This window comes from Podarcis bocagei (genome assembly GCF_964188305.1).
Source record: "Podarcis bocagei genome assembly, chromosome: 11".
NCBI classification, from domain to species: Eukaryota; Metazoa; Chordata; class Lepidosauria; order Squamata; family Lacertidae; genus Podarcis; species Podarcis bocagei.
Window position 1 is genome coordinate 55904231 of NC_138136.1, and position 22347 is coordinate 55926577.

Genomic DNA, 22347 nt, shown 5'->3' on the forward strand with positions numbered 1-22347 from the left:
CCTGCGAGTTGCCGCTGGCGCTGCCGCCCAAATGACGCCGCTTGCCCGGAGGAGGAGGGGGGCAGAGAGGCGAGGAAAATGCAACGGCCCAGCAGCTGCAGCAGCACCGGCGGAGGCGGGGCTGTGAGGAGGGGCTGCCTGGCGCGTCCTCCGTGGCGAGCGCTGAGAGCCGCTGCCTGCCAGGCGCCTTCAGCCCGGACGCGCGCACAGCTCGTCGGTTCTGCGAGACATGCGGCTCCGCTACAGCCTGCGACCGAGGCTCTTCGGCGACTCCGGAGGCAGCGAGCGCGCCCCCCCAGATGTTGCGCCCGGTGCGGCCGGCACCCCTGGCACTCCCCACGCTACGCCACTGGATGGAAAGGAATTGCTGAAACAATTAACAGAAGTGGAATACAAAAAAGGAGGTGTGAGGAGGTCGTTGAAATAAGTGAATGAAAGATAAGATACTGAAATTGTTTGATGTGCTTTAAACTGTTTTTGTTTGGTTTTGTTAGTTTAATGTGTTAGTGTGATGTAGTGTTTTTGTATTGTATTGTATTGTTCTTTTTTGTAGTGTTTAAATTGTTGGAAAAGTAATAAATATTATTTTACAAACTTGCAAAGGAAGGGAATGGGACAATTTCAGAGGAGAGATGACAGGAAGGAGGGACGTGCTAATTAAGCCTCCCACCCACTCACCATTTTCCTCTCTGCACCATCATCCTGCACTGTGCCTGGCCCTTTTTCCAGCACGAAATGGAAATGTATAAATAACGGGGCAAGAGGAAAAAGAGAACACTGGGACTTTTTACAGGAAGTTTAGATGGAAAGACAGTTCCAAGGGAATTTGTCATTTGCAAGGCAGATGCCAGCAGCTAAAATCCCATTATTGGCCTCAATTAAATTTTCTGTTCCAGGTAATTCTAATCAGCATATAACAGAGGGTACCGAATTTGTGGTAGGAGTTGCATCAAGTTGCATGGGGAGTGTAACACAATTCTAGATATGCAATACAAAACAAATGCAAATTTGATGCAAAACAAAATTAGAAAGTCCAGCATTTATTTTTATTTGGCTTTCTACAGCAGGAGGCGGGTATACGAGCCTGATGAACAATGGACACGTTTGCACATAATATTATGCCAAACCGAGGTTTGACCTTGGCTTACAGCTCATGGTCAAGGAAGTGAGAGCTTAACCGCAGCCCCAGATTCAGATGACACACTCAAGTTTCTCTCTTGCAAACCAGCACATTAGCTCAGTCCCAGTAAGCCATAGTTTGGCATACTGTCATGAGTGAACCAGGCCATTATATAGAAGTAGGACATTCACTGTGTGGAAATAGCAAACAATCTGTTTTTGTGAGCTGGTGTCAAATAATTATTTGGTAGCTGAACTGTTGAGAATTGGAGGCAAATGCAAGGTGAGAACATGACGAACAATATTACCTGTTGCTTAAACTTATTGATTACATTGTGTGTAGCTGCTAAGGAGAATTAAGAGTTGGGCAAGCTTTAGATTTTGGAGGAAACATAACACATGAAGGTATATGGACCCAATGGAAGGGAAGGTAAAGGTAAAGGACCCCTGACAGTTAAGTCCAGTTGCAAATGTCTCTGGGGTTGTGGCACTCATCTCACTTTACTGGCCGAGGAAGCCAACGTTTGTCTGCAGACAGTTTTTCCAGGTCATGTGGCCAGTATGACTAAGCTGGTTCTGGCGAACCAGAGCAGCGCACGGAAACGCCGTTTACCTTCCCGCCAGAGTGGTACCTATTTATCTACTTGCACTTTGACGTGCTTTCAAACTGCTAGGTTGGCAGGAGCTGGGACTGAGCAACGGGAGCCCACCCCGTCGTGGGGATTCGAACCGCCGACCTTCTGATCGGCAAGCCCTAGGCTCTGTGGTTTAACCCACAGCGCCATCTGCGTCCCCTATGCAAGGCAGGATGGCCTGCTATCAGTGCAATCCTAGGAATCAGAACTCACTGTAGATAGACTTCTTTCAGCTTTTATCATATTTGAATGATTAATAATTTCTCTCTGCATAACAATTTGAGGGTAATCTGCATCCAAGTGATAACCAGCTGCTCCAGAACTCCTAATAAGTTTCATAAAATAACTAATACCTAAATTCTGGTGTTGGAAACGTAGAATTGTAGGTTAGCTCCATATACCTCCGGGTATAGGACAGTATATAAATGCAACAAAATAAATAAATAAATAAATAAATAAATTCCTTGGGTGGTAGGTAGAACCCAAAGCAAAAATATACTGGGCATAATTTGGAGATGCATTATTATTATTATTATTATTATTATTATTATTATTATTATTATTATATAGAATTGTTCCTTTGTGGTATAAGAAGCTATACATTTATTATTTTTATTTGTGTATAGGCAAAGTTTGAAAAAGTAAGGCTGTGAATTAGTTTCCTAGATGATCACTGGTGCAAGGGTTCTGAAACAATGAGAAACAATGAGAAACCTGTCAGTAAAATAGACCAGAGAAAAAGTTGTTGGATTAGGCGGTATTTGGTCAAACCAACTAATGACGTGAGGGTGAAATAAGAAAGAAGATAGAAATTGGCTGCAATTTGGCTTTTCTTTATTGGTCACAGGGAAAACAGAAAGCAAATCATACATATATATTCAAAAGGGCTTCCCATACGTGTATCCTTATTTAAATAACAAAATAAAGGTTAGTCAGTGTTGCCATCCCATAACCGAGCTGGGGCTGAAGCTTAGTGCTCCTCCATAATGGTTCTCTCTCTCTCTGTGTATTGGGGTGTTAGGGGAGAGGTAGTATCCCTGCTGGAGGGAGCAGATGGCGCTGTGGTCTAAACCACTGAGCCCCTTGGGCTTGCCATTCAGAACGTCGGCGGTTTGAATCCCCACGATGGGGTGAGCTCCCATTGCTCGGTTCCAGCTCCTGCCAACCTAGCCATTCGAAAGCATGCCAGTACAGGTAGATAAATAGGTACCACTCCGGTGGGGAGATAAACGGTGTTTCTGTGCGCTCTGGCTTCTGTCAGAATGTCCCGTTGCACCAGAAGCGGTTTAGTCCTGCTGGCCACATGACCTGGAAAGCTGTCTGTGGATAAACGCCGGCTCCCTCAGCCTGAAAGCGAGATGAGTGCCGCAACCCCATAATCGCCTTTCACTGGACTTAACCATCCAGGGGTCCTTTACCTTTTTACTTTACCTTTCTGTGGATGATATCAGGAAACACAGATTCCCCCCCCCCCGAGTGAAATAATTATATTTAGGAACCAAACAAGCAGACTTCATTTCAGTAGCCCTAGCGGTTGCAAGAAACGTCTGTGGAGATTTTGCTGCACAGTTTCCTCAAAAACCAATTTGCACCTTCTTGGTGCACTTGACTGGCTTGCTTTCAGTTTCACTCAACTCCCCCCGCCAATGTTCCCAATGCCATTTGCGTAGCCCACACTTTTAAGAAGCGTTCATAACATGCAATTGTGTCCCGAGACAAATATAGGGACTGGGATTCTAGGGTAGGCAGCCTGCTTTTCAGACAACAAAGCCATCAGAAAGGGTGTGGTCTGTTCCCAACATCCTCCTGCATAAATACTTGATCTGGTTGCATAGTAACCCAGTGATTGGGCACAATTTAACCTCCCCACCCTCCTCCTTTTTTAAACCCTGGGCCACCACAAATGGCTTGATTTAGCTGACCGGCTCTTTTGCTTATAGGCTGCCCAGTCAACTGCATTCATTTAGTACTCTCCTTGCTTAGTTCAGCAATGAAAGAATGTGTGATCTGTTTAGGGACCGCGGGGGTTAGATATTCGATTCACTTTGCATTTCAAGGAGAATCCTACCTAATCTGAGTAAACCTTCCCGAACTCAGAACGCTTTCAAAGTTTGCACCTCTCTGAATCCAGCAATCTGCACGAAATCTCTACAGATTTTTGGGTGCAAATTTTCCAGTAACCTGCTCAGAACAATGCTCATCGTAGGGGAATCAGCTTTGCAGATATGGGTATAAGAGGGAAAACGGCATGCAAGAAATATGCATCTTAGGAGAAATTAGCTCTCAAATGCTGATGCACTTTCTCAATAACCCCCCCTCCTTTAATTGCAAACTGATGTGGAAATGGAGGGAGCTGCACTGAAGAGTGGAAAAATTTGAAATGGTTCAAATTTGCCCACCCCCTGTAGATCCGACAGAAGAAGTTATTATCTCTTGCTTGGCTGCTCTCCTATCTTGTGTTTCCTTTGCAGAAGTGGAACTCTCACAAACCCTTCCGAGATGCAAATAAAGGGTTTTATGAACTGCTGCTACCTTGACTCATAGAGAATGCATTCCCTGTGCATAAGGAGAACAAGGGGAGGGGCATGGGAAATGTATGTGTCAGTGGGAATGTCTGTCTTGCGCAACATTAATCGATAGGCAGGTGCTCTGATCCAGAGCTCTGTATGTGCCCCAGGGTGCGTGGCATTTCAGCACAACCTAGTTTTGCTTTGTAGGTGGGGAAGGTCCATGTGCACATTGAAGCCCACCTGCCATAGATTCCTATGAACTGAGAGCATGAGCATGGTAGTCACCTCCATGGGATTGCGCTTTGGAAATAATACTTAGCATTTGTACGTGGGTGGTGCTGTGGGTTAAACCACAGAGCCTAGGGCTTGCCGATCAGAAGGTCGGCGGTTTGAATCCCCGCAATGGGGTGAGCTCCTGTTGCTCGGTCCCTGCTCCTGCCAACCTAGTAGTTCGAAAGCATGTCAAAGTGCAAGTAGATAAATAGGTACCACTCCAGCGGGAAGGTAAACAGTGTTTCCGTGCACTGCTCTGGTTCGCCAGAAGCGGCTTAGTCATGCTGGCCACATGACCCGGAAGCTGTATGCCGGCTCCCTTGGCCAATAAAGCGAGATGAGCGCCACAACCCCAGAGTCGGCCACGACTGGACCTAATGGTCAGGGGTCCCTTTACCTTTGCGTATTAAGAGCTCTTTGCCTACACTAGCCCTGTACATTTACTACCTTTATATACCAGGGGTCTCAGGGTAGTGCATATGGTTCTCCTGCTCCACATTTCATCCTCACAACAACCCTGTGAGGTAGGTTAGCCCAAGAGATAGTGACTGGCCCAAGGTCACCCAGTGAGCTCCATGACTGAGTGGGGATTTGAACCCTGGTCTCCCAGTTCTTAGTGTGGCACTCTAACCACTACACCACACTGCCTCTCATGAAACAGCCATGTATGCAGCTGATGCCCTCTCTCTCCTTAAAATTGTCAGGTGACGACAGACCTTCTTCTCTGCTCGGCCCTGGTGTCGGCCTCCATTTGGGATATTTCTCGGTGAATTTAGGCCCCTGGAAATTCAGGCATGAGTCCTCATAATGTTTAAAAATTACGGGAAAAGCCAAGTCTATAGGTGCACCAGAATAATTTATTGTTCTAACGCAACCTATAGCTATCACAAGATTACGACTCTCAAGCCACAATGAGACAAAGGAAAGAGCTATGAAAGCAATCTAATGAAATCGGCTGAGAAAAACAGAGAATACTGTCAACCTGTTACGGGTGCTGACAGACAGATTCATCAGGAAAAAGGATGAAATTTGCTAAGCCGAGACTGGATTTCAAACGGACTCTTTTGGTAGGATGCCAAAGATTTGAGCTGAAGATTCAGTGGAACTGAGTTTTGGCATTCAGCCTTATCTCGCTTGATTGCTGTGAGCTGGAGGGGCTCTGAAGAATCTAACTGAAGGCTATGGATAGAATTGGCCGGAGAGGCAGGTCAATGCCTATTCTCATAAGGTTGTCCCAACAGGGAAGGCAAGTGTGGAGCTGACAGCAAAACCAAGAGTTGTGATTTGCAGGATTTGGACATAGAGGAAAAACCAGCAGAAGGAGAATGTTGGATCCATGCTGAGATTCTAAAATTGTGTTTTAGTGGTATTCCAGTTTTAAAATCAATGCATTGACAATTTTTTGTTTCGTGTGGCATTTTAATACTGCATTTTTGTTTTATTTTGTGAGCTGCCCAGAAAACTCTTATTATTGGACAGCTATAAAGGTAAAGGTAAAGGTACCCCTGACCGTTAGTTCCAGTTAGGTATGTCCTAAGGAAAAGTGGGACATTCCAGGATCAAATCAGAAACCGGGACAGCTTCTGTAAATCGGAGACTGTCCTTGGAAAATAGGGACACTTGCAGCAGCAGAATCCTCTTTACAGATTTTAATCCTTGTTGGGTACAGAACCCCCAAAATTGGAAGGGACTCAAGGCATCATGCAGACTGACCACCCTGAAAAAAACCTCTGCCACCAGTGCTTTTCTCTCTCGAAAAAGAGGTGCAGAAACTCCCACCTTTTGGGGACAGACCCTAAGCTCTATTTTAGGGAGTGCCAAAGTTGTTACACTTTGTTTTAGGGGAACCCTGCCTGCCATAACAACAGAATATTGCTGGGTTGTTGTAGTGTGTGTGTGTGTGTTTTGCAAAGACTTGCAGAGCCAGGCATGTCCAAGGAAGCTCATTGTAATAAAGCAAACCACTGATTCTTTCTTTTCAAATCTAAAGATCTGATGCGATTCATTCCATAGAAAACGGCACAGTTCGCCCGGAGCTTAAATGTACAGGGTGGGGTAGTTCTGCCTCTTTTAAGCTTTGTTAGATATCGGCTCTTTAATTTTTAAAAACTTTTGTTGCTGCTGCTGCTTTTGATCCCTGACAATAGTCGTTGAGAGCGTTCTGCTCGTCTGTCAGACTTCACCCCCCGAAAGCCACCCAACGGGATCCCGACAGAAGCAAATCTTTGTCTTCATATAAGTGCTGTGCTCCTCTTTCATCTGATGCGGTGCTTATAGGACAACAAAGGGATTAACAGACCAAGGAATGCTTTATGTATCAGCTCACGCAGACAACCACGCCCCGGCTTGTCATAATATTGCTGATAATGGTTTTGGGGAGCAATGTTCTTGTGTGGCCGGCTCCCACCTTGCGGGGGAAGTTGGGAGCTGGGGGCATTTTGGGGGCACTCCCTCTGTCCTGGCTGCTGGATGAAGATCTCAAACTTGGGTTCTGGCAAACTCTAGTGCATAAATGTCAGCAAAGACAGTCATACCTCGGGTTGAATGTGCTTTGGGATGAGCGTGTTCGAGTTGCGCTCCGCAGCAACCCGGAAGTAACGGAGCACGTTACTTCCGGGTTTCACCGCTTGCACATGCACAGACGCTCAATGACATCATGCGCATGTGCAGAAGCACGAAACACGACCTGCGCACGCGCAGACGTGCGGACACGGGTTACGTTTGCTTTTAGATGGGAACGGGGCTCTGAACGGATCCCGTTCACATCTAGAGGTACCACTGTACAATGGTACCTCGGGTTAAGAACTTAATTTGTTCTGGAGGTCCATTCTTAACCTGAAACTGTTCTGAACCTGAAGACCACTTTAGCTAATGGGGCCTCCAGCTGCCGCCGTGCTGCTGCTGCGCGATTTCTGTTCTCATCATGAAGCAAAGTTCTTAACCCGATGTAAGGGAACTGACATCAGAGCAGAGGGGGGAGGCGAGGCTTCCAGATTCTGCAGGAGAGGGAACGAGTAAGGGTAGAGAGAGAACGTCATCTGGGGAAGAAAGTCCAGGTGACACCAGGAAGAAGGGAGAGGGAGATAGCATCTCGGAGGTGAGGCTCCGAGACTCTACCAGTGAAGTCAGTGAGGAGGGTGAAGGACCACCACTAGGCACGCCCACTCTGCGCAGAAGGCTTCCGCGCAGAGAGGCGAGGCGAAGGTTGTCCGTTAAGGAATTCTTATGCTGGAGGAAGTTTAGGAGACGCCCACTCACGGATTCTTCTAGCGACTGAGCAGCAGCACCCAAGCTGCTCAGTCAGGGAAAGACACAACCGCCCCTAAGCAGTTTGGAACAGCTAGAGGTTTACACACAAGCAACCCCAATTCCCGTGACACCCGAGGTACTATTTTTGGGTTAGCGGAATCTGTAACCTGAAGCGTCTGTAACCTGAAGCGTCTGTAACCCGAGGTACCACTGTACATGGACAAGGAAAGGGCTAAAGGCGCAGCTGCTGAATTGCGCAACTACGGATGAGCTGAGATGTTGACCCAACAAGCTACACACACCCTGTCTCTTCCTTTTGAAGAGGGCACCAGCTTTAGCATGGCCAACGACTGGTGTCTCTGGTCCAGCACTGTCGTAGGTTAGAGAGGAGAAATCTCTTCCTTATTCTACGGTGCAATGCCCAAGCAACGTCCATCATTAATCATACCAGTGTTTGCGAGCATGGGCTGATGGAACATTGAGGAGGAGGAGAAGATGCAACTTCTTTGTAAGCAGCTTTCATCGCAATTAATTCATAGAATCTTAAGAGGGGGAAGGGACCTAAGAGCCATCTAGTGCAACCCCCTGCAATACAGGAGTCTCAGTTAAAGCAGTTAAGCAACATATAGGTAAAGGTAACGGGATCCCTGCCCATTAGGTCCAGTCGTGGCTGACTCTGGGGTTGCGGCGCTCATCTCGCTTTATTGGCCGAGGGAGCCGGCGTACAGCTTCCAGGTCATGTGGCCAGCATGACTAAGCCGCTTCTGGAGAACCAGAGCAGTGCACGAAAACGCCGTTTACCTTCCCGCCGGAGTGGTACCTATTTATCTACTTGCACTTTTATGTGCTTTCGAACTGCTAGGCTGGCAGGAGCAGGGACCGAACAACAGGAGCTCACCGCATTGTGGGGATTCGAACTGCCGACCTTCTGATCGGCAAGCCCTAGGCTCTGTGGTTTAGACCACAGCGCCACCCGCGTCCCAAGCAATATATAAACACTGTTAAATAAAAATGAATTTAAATCAGCCTTCTTGTTGAAAGGAAGACAACCCTCAGGAAGTGGCCAGCTAATTTTGCCACCTCAAGTTAGATTGACTCCTAGGTCTTATACAGGGATCCTGAAATGTATTCTAAAAGTGCAATCTAATACCTGCCTGCTCAGGAGTAAGCCAGGCTGCATCCAGTTGGACTTATTGTATGGCAGTGATGGGGAAACCTTGGATTGGGGACCAAATACAGCCCCTCAATGCTCTCTGTCTGATCCTTGGGATTATTTTCACTTTCCACAACCACCCCAGGGCACGGCCCTTACCAGCTCTGTTTCATACTGTTTCTGCCTGCCTGGAACGTGTCCTCAAACTCGGATAATGCCTTTCACTTCCCTAAATGGAGAACAGGGAGGGTTCTGTAAAACCCGTGTTGCATACAAAGGTAAAATTTGCATCAATTGCCCCGCCCACCACTGGCCTATGGCCCCCATAAGATTGCCCGGAATGGACTGTGGCCCTCCTTTCCCAGCCCCAACTAAAGTCAATGTTGGTAGATTGTGGCTGTTTGTAAGATCGATCTGTAGGAGTGAGCCATTCTACCATGTCTCTAAGGAGGTGACTAATAATAAATTAAATTATTATTAGTATTATTATTAATTATTATTATTATTATTATTATTATTATTATTATTATTATTATTATTATTATTATTATTTATAACCCACCCATCTGGCTGGGCCTCCCCAGCCACTCTAGGCAGCTTCCAACAAAGATTAAAAATACATTAAAATGTCACACATTAAAAACTTCCCTAAACAGGGCTGCCTTCGGATGTCTTCTAAAAGTCTGGTAATTGTTTTTCTCTTTGATGTCTGGTGGGAGGGCGTTACACAGGGCGGGCGCCACTACCGAGAAGGCCCTCTGCCCGGTTCCCCGTAACTTGGCTTCTCACAGCAAGGGAACCACCAGAAGGCCCTCGGCGCGGGACCTCAGTGTCCGGGCAGAACGATGGGGGTAGAGACGCTCCCTCATGGGGGCTTGGGAGCAGATGAAGATCAGGGGGAGCCATGCAGGTCACCGGAGAGCAGATGAGAAGCCATTTCACATCTCCTTTCCCCTCCACACAGACACTGCAACTGAACGTCGTGGTTTCTCTCTCGTATCCGGCAGATCCCATTACAGAGCATCTCGCAACGGGCTTTTCAATGTTCCTGTTTCCCCCCCCTCTTTCTACACACACACACACACACACACACACACACACAGAGAGAGAGAGAGAGAGAGAGAGAGAGAGAGAGAGAAACCCACACACCTCCTTCCTTCACAAGTCCAGGCTTTTCGTTCCCCCCTTTTTTCTTCTCCCAGGTACCCATTATCTGTGCTTACAAGTCACGCGGGAGGTCAGCTTGGTCTATCAACAGCTGCCGAGAGAGATGCTTGCTCTGTTTGCCTCACGAACATCCACTTCTGTGATCTCCGCATAGGCTTAGCTGAAAGGCAAGGTGAATCCTAGGTCTCCGCTTTTGTTTGGCACGAGGAAAACATCTCCGAGCAGCCTCACATGGGAAAGACGGCTGGTTGCCATTGCTGGTGTGAGTGAGTGAGTGAGTGAGTGAGTGTGTGTGTGTGTAAGTAACGCATAGCAGTTGCTGGAAGCTGCAGGAGGGGCGGGTGCTCCTGTGTTCAGGCCCTGCTTGCTGTGGGGCAGGTGGAGATCCAGTTGGGTCAGACGCACAGCCCAGTTCCCCATGGGGAGCTCAGTGGGGCACACAGTCCCTGCAGAAAGCAGCATTGTCAACCCATAGGCTTGGGACTTTTTAGTGTGTGTGCTGCCAAAGCCTCCTGCATCACGGCTGCCAAGCACTTGACGGCCTGGATAATATTATTATTAATAATAATAATAATAATAATAATAATAATAATAATAATAATAATTTATTCATATCCCGCCTTCCCCAGCCAAAGCCGGGCTCATCAATAAAAGTAACACAGCATTCTAAAATCAATTCATTCTAAAATCAATTCATTATCAAATTAATGGCAACCATTGGGCTAGAGTTCTTTGAAGATTGCCAAAGGAGGGGGTCAGACTGTGCCCTGACCAAAGGCCTGGTGGAACAGCTCTGTCTTGCAGGCCCTGCGGAAAGATGTCAAGTCCCGCAAGGCCCTAGTCTCTTGTGACAGAGCGTTCCACCAGATCGGGGCCACAGCCGAAAAAGACCTGCTCTGGTTGAGGCCAGCCTAACCTCCCTGTGGCCTGGGACCTCCAAGATGTTTTTGTTTGAAGACCGTAAGGTCCTCCGTGGGACATACCAGGAGAGGCGGTGCCATAGGTATGAGGGTCCTAGGCCATATAGAGAACAAGAGCTAGGCTATATAGAGAACCTAGGACCAAGAGAACCAAGAGCTGGGTTGGTTAGAGCGTGGTGCTGATAACACCGAGTCTGCAGGTTCGATCCCTGTATGGGACAGCTGCATATTCCCGCGTGTACAACAAAGGAAATCCCATGTTGCAAAACAGAGAACTCTAAACAACCAAAAGCAACACGCGGCTAATAATGTACTAACAAGTGTTTATGCAAATTCATAAACAAAAAGCATGTCAGAGTCACAAATATAACGTAGAACGGCAGTTTTTCTGGATAATTGAACTGTTTCAATGAGGATTCTTCATCAGCTGACAATATTAGAAATAGAAATCCATTGAATTCAAATATAATACAGAAATTGAAATGACGGACCTGTATGAACAATAATAAATAAAAAATACATACCCAATGAATTGTCCCCTATAGGTACATAAAGTAGCAATGGATCAGGAGTCACTTGATACTGTAGTAAGCTGATACTAAAAGCAAAGCCCTAGCAGCATTATAAAGGCTGCCCACAGGTGTACTGAATCACATATAATTTAAGGAAATTTAAAGATACAGTTCTACGCTCGGAGCACCTATCACCACATACAGGTCTCTGCAGCTTTTTGGCTGTTGAAAGGTGTTTGGTCTCCTTCTTAGTGATACTGAATGTCTACACCTTCTATTTCTGTTCAATGAGCATTTATATGTGTGACTCTGACATACTTTTTGTTTAGGAATTTGCATAAACACTTGTTAGTCCATTATTAGCCATGTGTTGCTTTTGGTTGTTTTGAATATTCCTGCATGGCAGGGGGTTGGACTAAAGTCGGCCCACTGGCTTCCTATGAATTATAAATAAAAATTTAAAACCCTGCATCCCTTTGGCAAGCATCACCCACTCAGAAGGGGCTGCTGTGCTTGCAGTTCTTATCCAATTTAGTCAAAAAGGCAATCCAACAGCCATTTGCTGGTTTCCCTATGATGACCAGTAGAGTGTCACAAAGCTTTGGAAGGAGGTTCTGATTTGAACTTGAGGCAAAATGGCCACCCACCGAAGTGGTCTGAGGAGAATCGACTCACTTTCTGAAATGCTGAAGTGGGGTCTGAATAAAATCTTGTGTTTGGTGCACACCTCTAGCACATAGCTGTCAACGTTTCCCTTTTTTAAAGGGAAATTCCCTTATTCTGAATAGGATTCCTCGCAAGAAAAGGGAAAAGTTGACAGCTATGCTCTAGCGGATAGCTCTCCCTCGTGCTTGAGTGGTTGTGTTTTAGCTTGGAGCAACCCTCAGGGAAAGTGTTTGCTATGATTGCTGGCTGGGCCGGATGGGAATTGTCATCCGAAACATTTTGAGGGCATCAAGTTGGCAAAGGCCCCTAAATCGAACGCACCCCCAAGCAGTGTGACCTGGTAATTCCTGGTAGTTCAGTAGTTCCCTCATAGCTTAAATACCGGTTCTCACCAGGTGAGGGCACAGATTCTCTGTATGGAATTGGCACTGTGGAATCTCTTTGGCAACGTTAGCATACCCAGAACTCAGGTATGAATTGGGTGTCAAACCCCTTTGTCACACCCTAGAGGCCATCACCAAGCCCTGTGTGCAAATCCTTCACTGGAGTCGTCTCAAAGCTTCACCGAGGACTGAGGTGTGTTGGCCCACCATTGGTGGTGGTGAAATCAGAAGTCACAGTAGACTTATACTTTTATTAGGACCTAATAAAGGCGCCGATATGTTATTAAAATGGATTGCAATAAATAATTAGTTGGGCATAACAAAGGTGTTGCCCTACTTTTAGTTTTATGATAAATAGTTTCGCAGAAGAGGCACGGCAGCACATTAATCTCCTTAGAAGGGAGGCCCAGCACCCAAAGGTGCTGTGGGACAATTCATTTTGAACTATTATTTTGGTGCTGCCTTTACTTCACCCGTGTACTAATTTTAAATTGTGCATTTCCTCACCAGCTGGGTTCACATTTTGATGGTTCAGGCAATATTTGGGCCTTGAAATACTGATGCTTTTCAGGCAGCACATTGCGGGGGGGGGGGTCTAAGAGTGTGAATTATGAGCAACTAACTCCTCGGTTCAAATCTCATCCTCACCACGAACCCAGTTAGTTGTTAGGAAAAACCTTGGAGCATTATCCCCCCTGAGGGAACACCTTGCCTAGGGGTATTTAGGGAGTTCATGGCTGAGCTAAGATTTTACCACTCATTCTCTTAGAACTACAGCCAGGAGTGGGTGAGTGCTTTCCTCTGCCCGTAAGGTGGTGGAGGTGCGCCCAATTTTCAAAAATCTACCTCTGGACAAAATGGAGAGTAATTATTATAGAACTGGTGCCACAAAACACCTAATATATCCTATTCTCACCCCCCTCAGGAGTTCAAAATGGCACCCATGGTTCTACAGACCACTGTATTTTAATACTTTGTTGGAAGCCGCCCAGGGTGGCTAGGGAGACCCAGCCAGATGGGCGGGGTATAAATAAATAAATAAATAAATAAATAAATAAATAAATAAATAAATATAATAATTACCCCTATGAGGTAGGTAAGGCTGAGAGGCCATAACTGTGCTCCAAGGTCACCCAGTGATGGTAGTTGTGGGCATCATGTGGACCCACTAAAATCTGGGATCAGGCTACTGAGCCCGTTTCAAGGTCCTTGTATTAATTTGCAAATCCCTGAACAGCTCAGGTCCAGGATCTCTTAGGGACCACCTAGGTATCCCACTGAGATCACCTGTAGGAGTGTTGCTGGTCATCCACCGAGTTGGTGAGGCTCATTGGACATCAGCAAGAAACAAAACCTTTAATATGGATCTTCTGATAGGGATTCAACAGGCATTTTCCATACTGAAACTTTTTTTTACGCTGCTAGGCTTATGCAGGCAATTAAAAAAAACACATTTTGCTGTAAGCGTTCACTGGCCATCAGTAATTTGTGTGTGTTTTATTGTGTATATGTAATTGTACCAAACCACCCTGGATTTGTTATGTTATGAAATTGCAGTATACAAGTCATTTTTATGAAGACATAATGGTTGTCTGTTTAGGTAATGGATTTATAGCTTTCAAGCCACGGTTGTTGCATTTGGAGGCAACCTTCAGGCGGTTGCTATTTTTGGGGTGGGATTCAGTCGCATCCTGACAAATTCAGAGTGTGCAATTTAAGCTGATTGGAGTGCTTGTGCAAGAAGCCCACTTCCGAAAAAGGTTGGATTTTTAAAAATATTTTGGTTTTTTTGCGAAAAGGCAAGTGATGGAAAACTGCCTGGGAAAGTTTGGGGAAATGCTTGCCTGGTGCAATATATCCCAGAAAACAAATAAGTGTAAATGCTCGTTAAATAGCCAACGCCGTCTCACTTCTCTGCAAACAATCTGAGATGAATGCTCAATAAGTAAGGTTTCTGGAATCACCACTGGCTTCCATAGCCCAGCGTTAAAGTCAAGGGGTGGTATTCAACTGTGTTTTGCTCAGCTTAGGTAAAGGTAAAGGGACCCCTGACCATTAGGTCCAGTCGTGACCGACTCTGGGGTTGCGGCGCTGATCTCACTTTATTGGCCGAGGGAGCCGGCGTACAGCTTCCGGGTCATGTGGCCAGCATGACTAAGCCGCTTCTGGCAAACCAGAGCAGCGCACGGAAACGCTGTTTACCTTCCCGCCGGAGTGGTACCTATTTATCTACTTGCACTTTGTCATGCTTTTGAACTGCTAGGTTGGCAGGAGCAGGGACCGAGCAACGGGAGCTCACCCCGTGGCGGGGATTTGAACCACTGACCTTCTGATCGGCAAGCCCTAGGCTCTGTGGTTTAACCCACAGCGCCACCCGCGTCCCTTAGACCCACTTAAATTAATGGACCCAACCTAGCCATGTTCTTTAATTTCAATGCGTCTACTCTGATAATCATCGAACACCATGCTAGGTCTTTGCCGCATTTCCAAACTGCAAGACTAAAGGAGGGTCGCAGATTCCCTTCCCAGCTTTGAAGAACGCTCCCAGTGGGTGATTTGACACCTAAGTACATCCTTTCCCTATTTTGGCCGGCACCAGTTGGAAGAGCTTCCCGAGGCATCCTTAGTTTCTGTGTGCGGAGCTGGAGCAAAAACACGCTCTCTCAGGACCAGCTGAGAAAATGTGTCACAAAGCAGCCATTGTCGCCTTCCGCTGCTGTTCATTGCAGAGGATGTGTGCGGTCTCTGTGCTGGATCCATGCAGGTTGCTGCTTTATAGCCTCCTCCTCCCCAAGAACCAAAGGCATCATTTGTGGTTCGCTTTACGTATTTACGGTGGGAACCTGATGCCAGTCACAGCTTCCCACCGCAAGTACCTGTGGCAACTAAGGATAGATGAATATGTCACTTTCAGTTCCTCAGTTTTTCCAGCCTTACACTCTGTTTGCTTCATTTATGCATCTGTTTTTAAAAGTGCATGAACATTTGTATGTATTTTCTTTTCTTTTTTCCGAAATCTTTTTTATTGAGTCTTACATTGCATATTAAAATTCAAACATTAAACATCATCATCATCATCATTTAAAATTCCCTGAATCCTTTGACTTCCCTCTGTTACCATTATCAAACATTTTCCCCCAAATGCTTCACTTATTTTCTCTATTTTTCTTAAACAATCCATTGTTTACCTTAGTTTTTAATACAAGTGTTACTCAAATCCTGCCAAAGTTTTTAGTTGTTTACAGTGCTCTCTTAAATATATTGTACATTTTTCCCCATTCCTTCTTAAAGTTCTTCTCTTCCTGGTTTCTGATTTTCCTGGTCATTTGCGCCATTTCGGCATAGTCCATCTTCTTCATCAACCATTCGTCTCTGGTCGGGGCTTTATCTTCTTTCCACCTTGGTATGTATTTTCTTCCACATTTCTCCTAAGAGATGCATTTTGATACAGGTTTCTGCCCAGTAGACACACTGGGGGAAATTGTTTGCACAAACTTTGCAGTTCAGGAGGTGTACAAGGCGCCATTCAACCCTCTTAGGGGTTCTGCTCTGGATTGTGTAGGGTTTACTCCTCAGCCTTTTCAAAGATATCCCTCAAGGCAGCAGAGACTTAGGATCAGAGTTTTCCTACTCCAAGATGGGCTACCTTCCCAGGTTGACAAGTCCCACTTGCCCCTCGTTTACCCTCGCTAGATTCAACGTGCTGCCATCTGCCTTATTGCAGGGCAGATTCGAGGGTAAACTATACGCGGAATGAGTCTGCCCCTGAGGCTTGATGGAGGTAGAAACTGTCTCTTCATGCCTTCTTACGCTGTCGTTTCTACGGGGATATACACTCGGCATTTATCATCCCTGCTATACAAAAATCTCCAAATGGGTCGTGAACGTGTGACCTTCAGGTGTGGAGCACACTTCCATCCGCAGATGACCCACAGCTGTCTGAACATCATGCCCTCTTTCTAACCTTTGGCTTTCTCAGTGGTCTGCCGTGTCCTGTCTGTGACCTTTGTCTCCTTTGTTATACATTGTTCAAGGGGAAAGTGACGCGGTGGAAGCAGGTGCCAGAATAACTTTGTACCACCCCACGATCGCATGATTGGCATATATAAAGGGCACAGTCCAAAATGTATCTGACTGGTTTTGCATATTGTGCTAATAAAAAGAGCCTCGGCAGAGCTAGCTGGCAGCTTGCTTGTGTACAGCTCACCTGCATTACCAACTCCTGCCTCATGCCCTTCACTTCAGGCCTGAACTTCAATGTCTAAAATCCCTGGTAGAGGGCAAGGGTCCAGAGATCACACTAAGGGTGGCCAAATTCTGTGTGACTGCCATAAAACTTAGGGAACAAGCTGTGCTACCATAATGACTAAGGCCTTAAATGACAATTTTAGGTTATATTTTAGTGATTAAGATTTAACTTATATATTTTTAACTGCTGCTATATCTGTATTGTCCCTGTTATACCCAATTGCAGATCCAAATGTATCCCTATCGTGTTTTATGACTTCCCTGATATTGTATGTGAGCTGGAACTGGTCTGTGACCGAAATAATAAAGTCATTCATTCATCTGCCCCTCACTTCCCTCTACAGCTTGAGCAGAAATCTCCTTCTTGCCCATTGGACCCACTCTTGGTCTCACCCACTCAATCCTCTGGAGCCTGTCTTTGCATGCAAGAGCAGTCCCTAACTCACTGGGGGTTTGAGACCCATCGGTTACCCTCACCTGGTTTAGCCAGCCAGTCAAAGCCTTTACCTGGGGTGTGGCTGCTGTCCCATGCAGTCAGCTTCTAGCAGTTTCTTTAGGCTGGGTGTTAAAATAAGAGGAGACTAACATGTTGTTGGGAATGGGGCTAAGAACACAAGACAAGCCCTACAGAATCAGGCAGAGGGTCCCTAATGGAATCATCTTGGAAGCCAGCTCAGTTGTGCTAGAACCATTAGAATTACCAGTTTCTTGTGAGCAATCTGACTGCAGAATTCTGCACCAGCCTGAAGTCTTCAGAGGCAGTCCTGTGTGGGATATACAGGGTACATCGGGTTAAGAACTTAATTCGTTCTTAGTCCGTTCTTAACTTGAAACTGTTCTTAACCTGAGGTACCACTTTAGCTAATGGGGCCTCCCGCTGCTGCCACAGCACGATTTCTGTTCTCATCCTGAAGCAAAGTTCTTACCCCGAGGTACTATTTCTGGGTTAGCGGAGTCTGTAACCTGAAGCATCTGTAACCCAAGGTACCACTGTACAGTGATCTACTTCCTGTGAAGATGGAGGCTTTCCTTAGCCATCATGGCAGAAAGCAACTGGCAGTTCCATCTCTCCTGATGGAGGCTGCTCTGCTCCGTGTCTTAAAGACAATGGTTCAGAAATTCTTTGAGGACTAATTAGGTAGTGTGCCAAAAGCACAGCGCCTCAAGTTGCATCAAATGAAGCGGGTCAAAGAAGCAATCGATGTTCTCCCTTTGGAAAAATATAAAAGCCACAAGTTATTTGGATCTGTATCTAGTGTTAACTAGAGCACACGAATCCCTTCCAAGGCAGGGAGCAGCAGCAGAAGAAACAAAATCTTACAATAACAAAGATGGATATTAATTTTAGCTGGTCCACTTGGCTAAGAGTCAATAGAAGCCAAATTGGATAGCTTTACCTGGTGACCGGAGGGCATTTTGCTTCCCCCTCAGGCAAGCCCAAGCTCCTGTGTGTATTTTAGTGTCTATGAATTGTCAACGTCAGAAATGCTAACAAGTGTGTTATAAATTGAATGAGAATAGCTATTTTTAAGTTCTTTTACCTACTTCCTTAAATAGACACTTTGTGCGAAAGGGGCAGGTTTACAAGACGGGGTTCTGCAGCGTAAGTGAAAGTTAAGGGTAATGGAAAATAAATTAGAAACACCTTTGATTAGTCTATGGATATATGTTTTTGTTTCATAGGAATAGCAGGCAATCGCCTTGGATGATCACGATCACCGTTCAGTGTGCCTGGGGAAAAGAAAACTCCAGCATTCAAACACTCATTAGGAACATAACAGAATTGCCTTATAGTGAGTCGGACTCACCGGTACATGTGGGATATCTTCAGGAGAAGAAAAGGGAAAGGAGTAAACCCTACACAAATCTGCCTAAGATGTTTGGATGGCTCCTTGTATGCTGGTGCCAACATCTTGCTCTGCTTTCCTTTAGACCTCATCAGTCTAAGGAAGTCAGATTATCCTCCGCCAGGGCCAGGGCCTTCTCAGTGATGGCACCGACCTGGTGGAATGCTCTGTCCCATGAGACCAGGGCCCTGCAGGAATTAACTTCCTCCCACAGGGCCTGTAAGACAGAGCTATTCCACCTAGCTTTCAATTTGAACGTTTATTCCCCTTCCTTCCCTCCCCCTCCCCTTTTTATGAAGATTGGACTCACCGGTACATGTGGGATATTTTCCCTTTTCATTCCTGGTTGTAGTTCAAAGCATCTGAAGGGCACCAGGTTGGGGAAGGCTGAGCTAGACCCTGGCCAAGTGACATCTCCACTCCTGCTAGTCAGGGATGTTTTGTATCATTTTTAAGACAGACTTCATTTTCAGATCCACAGCATCTTTGATGTCCATTGACTCTGCCCTTTTCAGTTCTGTGTTGCTCCTAGCAATCACGTTAAGTACCTCCATGATCTTTATTTTAGTTTCTTTTTCTGGTCCTAATTAATGACCCCAGGAGGAACGGGGCGGTTAAGTGGTACAGAGTTTTCTCCAGCAACTACCTACCATCAGCCTTGCTCTACATGCAACCACTTTTGAAAACAATAGGGCAATCAGAGCCTCTTCACAAGAGTGCTCATATCTGCCTGGGTGTTTTTTTTTAAGTGGGAGAGAAACAGATTGGGAGAAAGAGGTCAGCCATTTAGGTTAATTGATCCCAAAGAAAGGCTTGGAGAGGTCAGGATTGTAGGAGCTGGGTCCCTGCGGAACAAGTTTGGTCTGCAAGAGTCCAATAACTTGGATTCTACAATTGCCACCAAAATGTTCTATTCATGCGTACGAGCACCTATGTACTGTCAGTCCCAGCATTTCACAGATGAAATTAGGGGTGCTATTGTGCACTTTGCAAAATACACAGTTAGTTGTGTGTTGGTCCACACAGTTGGGCAATTTATTGGGACCAGAATAAATGTCATGAAATATTGGGCGAGCTATAAAAGTCTATAAGGATTGGAGAATCTTTAAAGAATATTTAGAAAACTATGGAATAAAAGGAAACATCTTGGCGGAATTAGACTGATCCCTGTGTTGTATAAATATAAGTTCGTAGGGAGGTAAAAAGAAATTAAATAAGAAATATGTAACTGTGCGGTATAAAGTAATGGATAGACAAAGTACAGTGAGATTAATTGGAAGTCAGTTTTAAATTTGTTTTCTATAAATTTTATAATTGTGTTCAATACCAGGAGTATATATGATGATAATTATATTAATCTTCTTATATCTTAAAAAGAAAGAAAGAAATATTGGGCGAGCTTTGGAGTCCCCTATAAATCTTCATTAGATTGCATGTAAAGTAAAACAGAGGCGAAGGGGAACAGGAGACACAGTGCATTATTCTTTTGGTAAAATCGGAGGAGAACCGTAAGAGTGTTTTCTGTTATTGTCATTGGAAATGAACCTTGCCAGGCTGTTATGTGAGAGCCTAGTCTCCTCACCTCAAAAAGAGTATTGAGGAGATGGAAAAAGTTCAGAAAAGGGCGAAACAAAAGAAAACAACAGTCACAGGAATGGGGTGGCCGTGAAAAATTCACTTGCATTTAGGTTTCTGCACTGATAAGATTCCTTGCAGGAGTGCACTATGGCAGTCACATCCTTGTGTGCTCCCCAGAGGTGTCTGGCTGGTTGCTGTGGCAAGCAGAATGCTGGACCACATAGGCCTTTGGCCTGATCCAGCAGGGCTTTTCTTGCATTCATACCCTCCTCTTCCTTTGCACTAAGTACCACTTAGTTCTCCATTCACCTGTGGCTGCTGAATTTCTGATTTGCTACAGTTTGTTTTCGGGTGGCGCTGTGGGTTAAACCACAGAGCCTAGGACTTGCCGATCAGAAGGTCGGTGGTTTGAATCCCCGTGACGGGTGAGCTCCCGTTGCTTGGTCCCTTCTCCTGTCCCCCTAGCAGTTCGAAAGCACGTCAAAGTGCAAGTAGATAAATAGGTACCGCTTTGGTGGGAAGGTAAACGGCATTTCCATGCACTGCTCTGGTTCACCAGAAGCGGCTTAGTCATGCTAGCCACATGACCCGGAAGTTGTACGCCGGCTCCCTCAGCCAATAAAGCGAGATGAACACTGCAACCCCAGAGTCGGTCACGACTGGACCTAATGGTCAGGGGTCCCTTTACCTTTTTACAGTTTGTTTAACGATTTGATACTATCGCATGTCTTCACACTCCAGGCTTTGCTCCACTTCCTGGATCAGCTACTTCTCTCGCTGGTTTTCTCTTCGGCTCTGCAAACTGCAAAGGTTTTGCAAGTTTAGGCCTTGCTGCTAACACACCACATCCCCATCACCTACTTTTTCTATGCTATTATCCAAGTCCATCCTCTTCTAGTTACATGCACCTATTGGCCAGTGTCAGCTAAGCCTGGCCTGAAGCTATTGAAACGGTGTTGGGGTGAGCATACGCTGACATTCTCCGGTGTTTGTTAAAGCCGTAAAGCTTTTGCGATTTAGGTCAAGAGGGGAGGCTAAAATTCTCTTTGCTTGAGCGGAGAACCAGGAGATGTTCTGTCCCATACAGGCGGGGAGATTTGCTGCGAGACATTCAATGTAATCCTGCATCCCTTTCCTCTCACAAAGTTCACAAAAGCGGAATTCTCGGTGCAATCTTACCTGTGCAAGCCCTGCTGAAACGAAGGGCATTGTGTAAATTTCAGCGGACGGTGCCCTTGGGTCGCCAAGAGAATTGATTGCGCGAAAATGGCCGATAAGCTGCCTGTTGCCCGACTTAATGGGAGAAAGCTTCTCCCTCAAAGGCACACCGTGTTTTCAAAATGGACTGTTTCTTGGCACACTGGTGGGCGGGAGGCCAGAAGGAGTCAATGCTCCGCTTGTGATTCTTCATGGCAGGGAAACTAATTGTTGCAATCAGACGACAGCGAGGAATGTATTCCCTTTCACGTACACTTAAAAGAAAACAAGCCTTTCTTAAGAAACTCAAAGCAAGCAGCCCATGGAGCTGATTGGTCTCCGATTTGTGCTTCCATTAATGCACCAGGTTGGGGGTTGCTCATAATAGATAAAAAATACCCACACTTTCCACCTTAATTAGGCCAACAGTGTTTTGTCTGGTCGCCAGCTGGGCTTCCAGCCATTCTCTTCCCCACCCCCGCTCCACCGTCCCATGTGGAAAAACAGGTCAGAGGTGCAAACTAGGACAGAGAACCCATTTGCCCGAGTGTTTATTTACTTACTGTGTTGCAGTAAGATTTGTTGCCTTAATGTGGAGATCACAGTGCTAAAGCAAAAGAGAAGGTGAATGGAGAAAAAAACTTTAATCAGATATGAAAAAACCAAGACCCTGCCCCCTGTGATTGTGAAAAGGCATAACATTGCTTGCTCCTTTGCGAAGGCTCGTCCTTCCCCGCCCCCCAATTGAAAGTAGGAATGGGCAAATCTGTCAATTTCATTTTCTCTCAGCTTCTCATTTCCCCATCCTTAAGTTCAGTACCACATTTCCACATCAGGTTGTTGTTGTTGTTTTTAAAAAAGAAGTCCTCGTGAAAATTCACCTGCATTTT

The 22347-nt window shown here is 45.8% G+C and overlaps 1 protein-coding gene and 2 long non-coding RNA genes across 3 annotated transcripts in view; 1 reads left to right on the forward strand and 2 right to left on the reverse strand.

The window, feature by feature from the left end:
• Positions 1 to 22347, reverse strand: part of LOC308597447 — a 353006-nt gene that overhangs the window by 290095 nt on the left and 40564 nt on the right. The gene's annotated exons all lie outside the window — the stretch shown is intronic.
• Positions 1 to 22347, forward strand: part of ZBTB7C (zinc finger and BTB domain containing 7C) — a 235269-nt gene that overhangs the window by 37055 nt on the left and 175867 nt on the right. The window lies entirely within an intron of this gene.
• LOC308597451 lies at positions 15291 to 18664 on the reverse strand. The gene is made up of 3 exons (XR_014012999.1): positions 18644 to 18664; positions 17313 to 17393; positions 15291 to 16042 (listed from the first exon to the last, which is right to left on the reverse strand). It is a non-coding gene; the product is annotated as an uncharacterized lncRNA (long non-coding RNA).